This window comes from Equus przewalskii, chromosome 2 (genome assembly GCF_037783145.1).
Source record: "Equus przewalskii isolate Varuska chromosome 2, EquPr2, whole genome shotgun sequence".
Classification (NCBI taxonomy): domain Eukaryota; kingdom Metazoa; phylum Chordata; class Mammalia; order Perissodactyla; family Equidae; genus Equus; species Equus przewalskii.
In genome coordinates this window covers 27167881-27177344 of record NC_091832.1, presented here as the reverse complement: position 1 = coordinate 27177344, position 9464 = coordinate 27167881, and positions in this window count along the sequence as shown.

Here is a 9464-nt window from a genome sequence, read left to right as displayed (position 1 = left end):
GTGGGGAGGCGCAGGTGCCTGGGTCAGGGTGGCGCCTCCAGGAGGAGATGGGGGGGTGGGGGGAGGCCTGCAGCCCTCTCTGCCACCAGGGCCTGCGGGCAGCCAAGCCTGGGGGCCTCAGGAGGGTGGTGGAGGCTGCAGAGGGCGGAGGCCTTCTCCGGAGCCCAGGCCTGGGTCTGGAGCTGGGAGGAGAAGAAATGGAAGTGAACAGCTGCCTTGTTAACTTGCCTGGCCTCGAGGGTGAGCGGGAGGCAGCTCTGGGGCTGGCAGGCAAATGCCAGGAGGTAGCTGTCTGCAGAGAGGAGCAGGACAGCTGGGCTCCCCTTGCTCTCACTGTGGAGAGAGCCGGGAGAGATGGCAAGTTGAGTCTCCTTGGGAGCGCGCTTCTCATTTCCATGGCAGCCTGGAGAGCGAGATGAGTCATGATTGCAAGTGCAGCGGAGGAAGGAGACCCAGCCTCGCCCCTGCCCAGCCCCTCCCCACGTCCCCTGCTGGCGAGGAGAGACCTGCTGTCTCTGCGACTCTGGCAGGATTGTCAGCAGCAGATTTATTTATTTCTAAAAAGATGAAAATAGCTTAGTTGGATTTTTTCTGCTTCTTGTAAAAGATTTAGACAGTTGCATAAAGACATATATTTATATATCTATATCTATAAAGTAAACAAAATCACGTCATTTTATCATCCAGAAATAGCGCCCGTTAGCGTTTTGGTGTTAAGCTTTCCACACTTTGTTTTCTTACGTATCCATATCCAGGTCACCCAGAAATCAGCTGAGGTCTTAAGATTGAGACCCCAAGATGGGCTCGAGCCCTTCCTTCTGCTCCCAGAGGGAATTCCAATTTCCTCCTCCAAACTGAGTTTCTCCAGGGGCATCAGTGGGCCCAGGCAGCCCTGGCGCCTACTTCCTCCCTCCACCGAGTTCTTCAGTCTCTGCTCTGCATCCTTTTGGCCGTTCTGGTGTGTAACTCCTGGGACAACGTGGCCTGGCGGTAACTAAGACCTGAACTGTGCCTCCTTTCCTCCATTTCCAGAAAACCCCCGTTCACAGGAAGCCATGTGTGTTTCGCAAGCATTGCTAAGGTAGGAGGGACAAAGACTGGGGTTATGTCACAGGAACAGAAACCATTTAAAATCGAATGTTGAAAAGCCCTTGGGTCCTCTGTCAGGGCCCTTCGCACCCCCCACCCTTCCTGTGGCCCCCACCCCCGTTCAGGTTGTTTCTGACGCATCTCTTACAGGCTGGTCTGAGAGCCAATGCCCCTGGGAGCATGCGCACTTCCCACCTCAAGTGGTTTATCAAAGTGTTATGTTAAAGACAGACAATTCTGTCCCTAAGGAGCCTGCTGCCATCTGTTAAGGCGACAATTCCCTCCATCCTGCTAGACAGATCCACTTTTTTTTTTTAAACAAAAATAAGCTCATTCTACACATTCTCTATGACAACAGATCTGATATTCTTTTCTCTAATTTACAAAAGAGGAAACTGAAATGAAAGCTCGGGCCCTTGCCTCCCCTGGCTGGGCCTTCAGGCCACTCGGAGCGATCCCTAGGGTGCTACACACTTGCAAATGTCTCTAATCGGTGTGTTTAACGTGGTGTTTGTTTCTTATTGTTTCCTCCTCCCACTAGAATGTAAACTCAGTGAGGCCACAGACCAAGCCTCTTTTGCTCACTGCTCTGTCTTCAGAATTGATCACATAGTACGCTGCATTTGTCAGGGTACTCCAAAGAAACAGAGTCAATAGGATGTGTGTATATAGAGAGAGAAAAATTTATTTTAAGGAATTGGCTCATGTGGTTATGGAGGCTGGCAAGTCCAAAATCTGTAGGGTGGGCTGGCAGGCTAGAGAACCAGGGAAGAGCCAATGTTGCAACTTGAATCTGAAGGATGTCAAGCGGGAGAATTCCTTCTTGTTCAGGGGAAGTCAATTTTTTGTTCTATTCAGGCCTTCAACTGATTGGACGAGGCCCACCCACCTTATGGAGGACAATCTGCTTTTCCCAAAGTCCACCAATTTAAATGTTAATCTTATCCAAAAACACACTCACAGAAACATCCAGAATAATGTTTGACCAAATATCTTTGCACTGTGGTCCAGTCAAGTTGACACTATAAAATTAACCATCGAAGCAGGCCCATGATAACTATTTGTTGAAGGAGTGGCTGAGTGAATGAATGAATAAATGAATTTAAGGAGGGTGAGTCTTGCCAGGGTCACGCAGCTGGCAAGAAGAAGGCCCAGGTCTTCTGAATTCCATGCAGGCAGCTGTTCTTTCCATTCCCCCACAAGGCTTCTCAGAACCGTGACCAGAGCTGGCCTTGTGTGATTCCTCCAGCTGTTGTCAGAGCACAAAGCATTCTCCTGCAAGTTCTTCAGAGTCCACAAAGGTCTACACTCCTGTCTGGCATTATCACAAAGTAGGTCTTTTGATAGAAATTTTCACTACCTGTGTGACCTGCAGCAACTAAGAATTTATTCTTTTTTTTTTAAAGATTTTATTTTTCCTCTTTTTCCCTAAAGACCCCTGGTACATAGTTGTGTATTTTTAGTTGTGGGTCCTTCTAGTTGTGGCATGTGGGACACCGCCTCAGCATGGCCTTATGAGCGGTGCCATGTCCGGGCCCAGGATCCGAACCGGCGAAACCCTGGGCTGCTGAAGCGGAGCCCGCGAACTGAACCACTCGGCCACGGGGCCGGCCCCCAGGAATTTATTCTTTCACAAAAAGGAGAGCCTCATCTAAAACCTCCTGCAGGATCAATAAGCTAGTGCGGGACACTGTGGTGTGGAGGTCTGGCCCTAACCCACTGACCCACTCATCGAGCCCCTACCCACTTCGCTTTGAGCTCTTTACCCTCCAGCCAAACTAAGCTACTTCCTGTTTCCGGTACAGACCCTGCAATTAATTCCTTCTTCCTGTTTCACCTGGTGCTGTTCCCTTACCTGGAATGCACCTCCCCCTCCTTTACATTTCATCCATTTTTTTTATTCATTCAACAAAAATTTCTTAAGTAGCTACAAGGGGCAGGTCTTATCTTGCACTGGGGACACCGTGATGAGCAAGAGAGAAAAGGGACTGCCCTTCCAGAACTCACATTCCAGTGTTTGGGAAAACAGACACAACTCAAGCCAGTAAATGAACAGGAGAATTTGAGGCAGTGATACGCACTGGGAAGAAAATGAGGAAGTAACAACAGATCGCAATGGGCTGATGTGAAAGAGTGCTGGGGTGGGGGAGGGATGTAATTTAGACTGGGGCTCAGGGCTGGTGTTTGTGGAAAGACCCCAAGCATGTGGGGACTAGGGAAAGAACATTCTAGCAGAGGGAACTGCAAGTGCCAAGACATAGGGTAGAACAAGTCTGATATGTTAGAAGAACAGAAAGAAAAAACCATGTGGCATACTTTCGGTCAGACATGTGCTAGCCTCTGGGGATACAAAGATAAATAGGGCATGGTCCTTTCACGCAGAGTTCATTATTTTTGGGGGGAGGCAGAAATTATAGCTGACACTTTTTGGGGGATCTACCTGGACCATGAATCAATGACTCCACCCCCTACTTTCTCCAGGAACTCTTTCACCACCCAGGGCCGCTGGCCCCCTGCAGCCGTGTGTGGACTCTGTGAGCCTGTCCTGCGGCCGTGGCTGACTGGACCAGGGCAGTCCACCTGCCTTAAACAGGACCGGGCAGGTTTCCTTCTCCCAGGGTCAGTGAGTGGGGTTCAAACACTGCCCCTGCTTGTGGTTGGCAGTAGAACATTCGTTAACTCAATAAACACGTCTCGAGCAGGTATTGGGTGACCAACCATCCCGGTTTTCCTAGGACGGAAAAGTTCCGTGGTAAAACTAAGAGAGTCCCAGGCAAACCGGGATGGTTGGTCACCCCATCTGCAGTGTGACAGGCTGGGTGGTAAACCTGAGACTTTAGGAGTTGCAGGTGGTCAGACCCATCGCTGTGGCTGGAGCAGCGGCGGAGGCTGGTCAGCAGATAGAGCAGAACGGGGGAGAGAGGAGAACAGTGAATGTCCCGGCTTCTGTTCTGGGTCCCAGGGTCTTCCCAGAGCCAGTCTCCAGTCCTGGCCATGGATCCTCAGACACCCCTGTTCCCTTACAGTAATCTCCTCCGTCTGCCTAAGTTAGCCGCAGTGCGTTTCTGTTACTTGCAACCACAGAGTTTTAACTGATAGAGACGATGTCTGTAAATGACTTCAACCCAGGAGGTACGTGCTTTCACAGAGGCGTCTACAGTCCGGGGTACAGCCTTGGTGCAGCCGTGGTACAGGGAGGATGTGGCCTCCCCACTTGGCTCTGTTCCCAGGAAAGTCTTCCCCTACTCAGTCTATGGTCTCTGTCTCTCAACTCCCAAAACCTTCGTCTGACCCTCTCCTCTCTCGTGACACTTACCGCCTCCTCCTTTATATCTTATACGCCACCTCCTAGACTGTGAACATTCGTGTGTGTTCATCTTTGTGATTCTCCCCAAACATAGTGCCTAATGTGTCTTTTGTATAGAAAGTGCTCGGTCCAATTATTCTATGTACTGAGGGGTTCTACACAGCCAGGGGAGCGTGAATGTTCTTCCTGGGCGACAGGAAGCTCTTGCACTTGTGTAGTGCTGCGGTACATAAAGCATTTCAAGTTCATTATCTGGTGGGCATCCAACTCTTCCGAATTTGTGTATTAGTAATAATAATAGCAGCCGCTATTTATTTTGTGCATATTCTGTGTCCCAGATGAGCAAACAAAAACAACCTTGAGGTTCAGAGAGAGGAAGTGATTTGCCCAAGATCTCCAAATTTATGCCCCAGAGCTGACCAGAGAGCCTTATTTTCAGGCTGCAGACCCATGTTCTCTCTGCCCTGGGGGCGGGGGCGGCAGGATCTCAGGGGCAGAGCACAGGCTGCTCAACCCCCTCCCCCCCGTGGTCTGATTCGAGTCCTCTGGGGGGGCCCTGGCTCTGCCCTGACCCTCTTGGGGAGCTCAGGTCTCAGGTCACTCAGTTTGCCAGTCTGGCCAAGTCAGGCGAATTCGGCTCCCTGGAGCTACTGTGGTTGCCATAGCACCTTCCCCAGGCTTCTCTCTGTGTAAACCTGGGCGCGACATGTTTTGAAGCCAATGGGGGAAAACAGAGAAATTCTCCCACTAATAGGCAACTAGCGAACAGCCAACCTCTCCTGGAAATTCCTGTTGATGCTTCGCAAGGGGGTCTCAGGGCCCTGGTGTTCAGTTCCTCCATTTCACAGATTAGGAAACTGAGGCCCAAGGTGCTTGGTGTTTCACAAACAGGTTTTGTGCCTCGGCCAGGAGGGTCTCTGGAGTCAGAGAGACCTGGGGTCCAACCCAGCCCCTGCATGTGTTGTGTGACGTTGGGCAAGTTCCTGAACTGCTCTGAGCCCTGGATTCCTCCTCCGTAAACTGGGGATTATTACACTCCTTCCCTGAGAGAGCTATGTAGGGTTCAATCAAACCACATCTAGAAAAGCGCTTTGCAGAGCGCCCAGCACGTGAGGAGATGCGGTTGCCCGAGGTCACCCGGCCCAGTGTGGGGGACGTGCATTGTTGCAGGAGTCAGGAGACAGCGGTTCTGGTCTTGGCTCGCTACTAGCTTGCTGCATGTAAGTCCCTTCATCACTTTGGACCTCAGCATCTTTTTGTGTGAACTGAGGGAGGGTTGGACTAGATGATGCTTAAGCTTTTTTCCCATTTCTGCAGTTCTGTCCCTCTGGTGACAGAATGCTGATCCCAAGGCTTCTAGAGCCGTGTTTGTTTCACCACACCACCTGCCCTCACTACCAGGATGGCCCTGGGTCCCAGCCGGGAGGCCAGCACCCCAGCCCAACGGCACTTTGCTGGAGAGGGAGCGATGCCTCTGGGACAGGAACTTTCTACAAGGGCTGGGGCTATCAGCACTCTGGCTGCCCAGTGTCCACCTGTGGTTCAGGGCTCTGCCCAGGCTTCGCGGGGAGAGGCTGGGGAAGACATGGATGGTGGGCTGAGGTGGAGAAGGACACTTAGGGAGGAGGAGACTGGGGACTTGCCAGTGGGGGTACCCACCTGACAAGGTCAACTGAAAGCAATTTCTAACACCCTCAGCATCACAGAGAGTAGAGATGAGAGACGGGCAGCTTCGATGCTCCAGAGAGTAATTGCTGAGAGAAAGGAGGAGCGATGGGAGCGGATGGCATTGGAGAGTCCAGTGAAGGGAGTGGGAATCCAAAAGGTGGGGAGAGGGCGGTTTGGGATGGGGCAGGAAGCTGGAGGGAATGAGCAGAAACGAATAAGCAGAGAAAGGAAAGGGCAGAACTGATTTTTGTCTGAGGAAAATGACAGCTTGATAGAAAACACAGGAGACAGACAGAGCTTACTCACCTCCACCATCACGTTGCTCGCTCCCTGCCCGCCAGAGGCAGGTGGGGGAGGCACTGGGCACTGTTCTTGGAGTAGAGGTCGGGAGAAAGTCCTTCTGCACTGGGTCACACTTGGTTGGCTGGGCTGCCGGGGCCCTGTCCCTCAGAGGCCCCTCGCCTTCTGCCTGTAACACCTAGGGCTCTATTCATGCAGGTCTAGTTGGCACTGGGCTGGGGGACTCCAAGGCTGGACCACCTTCTCCTCCAAGCCACCGTCCCTTCCCTGCTACTGCTCATTCATCTTTCAAGTCCCTTCTAAGCCCTCCCGTCATCACCTTCCACCCGAAACAAACAAATCCTGCAGTTTGATGCATGCAAATTAACACCAGGCAGGACCCAGCATACAATTTGGTACATGCACCCGGCACTGGCTAAGTCCCAGGGGCGGATCAGTCTAAATCTGGGATCATTTTGCCTCACCAGATCGAGAAAAGAAGTTTGATATAAACATGGTTAGTGTTATTAATATTAGAAATGGTTATTTCAATAATATTACTAAGAGCTTATTGAATGTTTCCTATGTGCCAGGCACCACCACAAGCTCTGGATTTGTATTACCTCATTTATCTCCTTTGTAATCCTATAAAATATGTATTACTGGGGCCAGCCCAGTGGTGCAGCGGTTAAGTGCACACGTTCTGCTTCGGCGGCCCGGGTTCACCAGTTCGGATCCCGGGTGCAGACATGGCACCATTTGGCAAGCCATGCTGTGGTAGGCGTCCCACGTATAAAGTAGAGGAAGATGGGCATGGATGTTAGCTCAGGATGTTAGCAGTCTTCCTCAGCAGAAAGAAGAGAATTGGCAGCAGATGTTAGCTCATGGCTAATCTTCAACAACGACAAAAAGAAGTAAAAAAAAGAAAAGTTTTATTATAATTTCCTCTTAATAGGTGAGGAAACTGAGGCTTGGTGAAGTTGATAAACTTATCCAAAGTCATATAACTAGCATGTGGCAGACCCATTATTCAAACCCAGAGGCCATACTCTTAATCACAGAATTCCACCTTCTAGTCTCAAAACAAAGATGTATGCATGTCAATAAACCATGTCCACTTCTTCCTGTGTCACTCTTCTTGGGATGTTCCCCTCACACTGATGCACCCTTGAGAAATGCTTTAAGCTGCAAGTAACCAAAAAACATGACTGGGAGTGGCTTAAACAAGATATCTTGAAGCAGGCAGGCCAGAGCTGGTGTACTTAGAGCTCAACAATATCACCAAAGACTCCGGCTTATTCTGCCTCAACCTCACCATAATGGCTTTTCATTCTCATGCTTATTGCTTCATGATTGCAGGATGGCTGCTATAGCTCCAGGCATCATATCAGCATCCCGAGGGGTTTGGGCAAACAGTTTTCTTCTGATGGGGCTTTGCTTTTTATCCTGGAAAAGAAGGCTGTCAGCAGATTTCTCTTTACATCTCATTGATTACATATCCATCCCTAGACCAATCACTGGTGTAGGAAAGTATGTATTATAATGGCTCCTGCTTAACAGATCACCCCAAAACCTAGTGGCTTGAAAAAACCACCATTTGTTATAGCTACGAGTCTGTGGATAGCTGAGTAGTTCTGCTGATCTGAGCTAGGTCTGGCTGATCTTGGCTGGGCTTACTCGTGTGCTTGTGGTCAGCTGTTGGGTCAGCTGGCGGTTTCCTGGTCTAGGACGGCCTTACTCACATGTCTCGTATTGGCTGGTTGTCAACTGGGGTGATGGGCTAGCCCAGGCTCTTCCAGCGGGCTAGCCCAGGCTTGTTTCCATGGCAGCGATAGGGTTCTGAGAGATTGGGTAGAAGAATGCAAGGCCACTCATAAGGCTGGCCCCGGTAAAAGGAGTGGAAAAACAGACTCTATCGCGTGATGGGAACAGCTGCGAAGTCACATTGCAAAGGACGCAGATGTAAAGAATGAAGAGTTGTGACCATTTTGCAATCTCCCGCAGATCATCATAATTTATTTAGACGAATGCACCCCTGAGGCAGGGAGGCTGCTCCCTTCCCCCTACAAATCGAGGGATACCCCGCTCCCCGATGAGGTGCGCTTGCAGGAAGAAGGGGCTGACAGCGGCTGGACAGGGGCCTAATCCCAGGCACGAGGAGGGGCAGGGAGGTTTGGCAGCTTCAATTTCTCCAAGTCACCTTCCTCCTGAAGAGGGTGATTTTCTCTGTCTTTTGCTGATGCCTGGTCTGGGCCTCCTGATGTTTTCTTCAACAGGTGTATGCATTTCCTCCACGACACTCAGATGCAAAAACAATTAAAGAAATAAGTAAAATGAACTCTGCCCCTGCCCCCATTCACCAGGGCTGTGGGAAAATCCAGTGTCGGTCATTGGAGGGTGGGGCAGCGGCGGGGTCTGTTCCCCTCTCCTCCCTGAGGCATGCGAGGTCCAGGAAGCCTGCAGCAAAGATTTTTGGAATTTGGTCCATCCAGGCTACCTCTGAGGTACTTTTGTCCAAGCCTCAGGGGTCCATTAGAAAGTAGGAGATTCTATCTCCTTTCCCTTGACCCTGAACTTGTTGCAGAAATTTTCTGGGCTCTCACCACCCATCAAAGTCTTCACTCAAGGACCTACAACCTCCTCTGTCCTCCCCTTCGCAGGGAATCCAACTCTTTGCTGCCTGGGGCACCCCATCTCTTCAACCCTATGCCCTCCTCCTCCTGACAGACCCAGGCCTGCCCAGCAACCTCTGGGTGGGATGGTCTCCTAGGAACCCAGGACCTCGCTGTGCTTCCAGGAGGAAGCCGGGTCCCAAGGGATCAGATAATGTGTAACATAAACTAATCTAGGGAGCAGGGGAGGAAGCAACTTCTCAGCCGAGTCTCGACAGAGGTGTAGGAGTGCGATGGGCGACCCAGGGGCTGGGGAGCCTGCGGTACAGTGTTCCAGGCAGAGGGAGCATCATCACAGCGATAGCTGACACATCCTGAGCCCTGCCTACATGCCAGGTACTGTGAAGCAGGCTCTTCTGTCGTCCCCACTTTATGAAACTTACAGAAGTTCAGTAACTTGCCCGAGGTCATGCAAGCAGTAAGTGGCTGAGCTGTGGTTTCAAATCCAA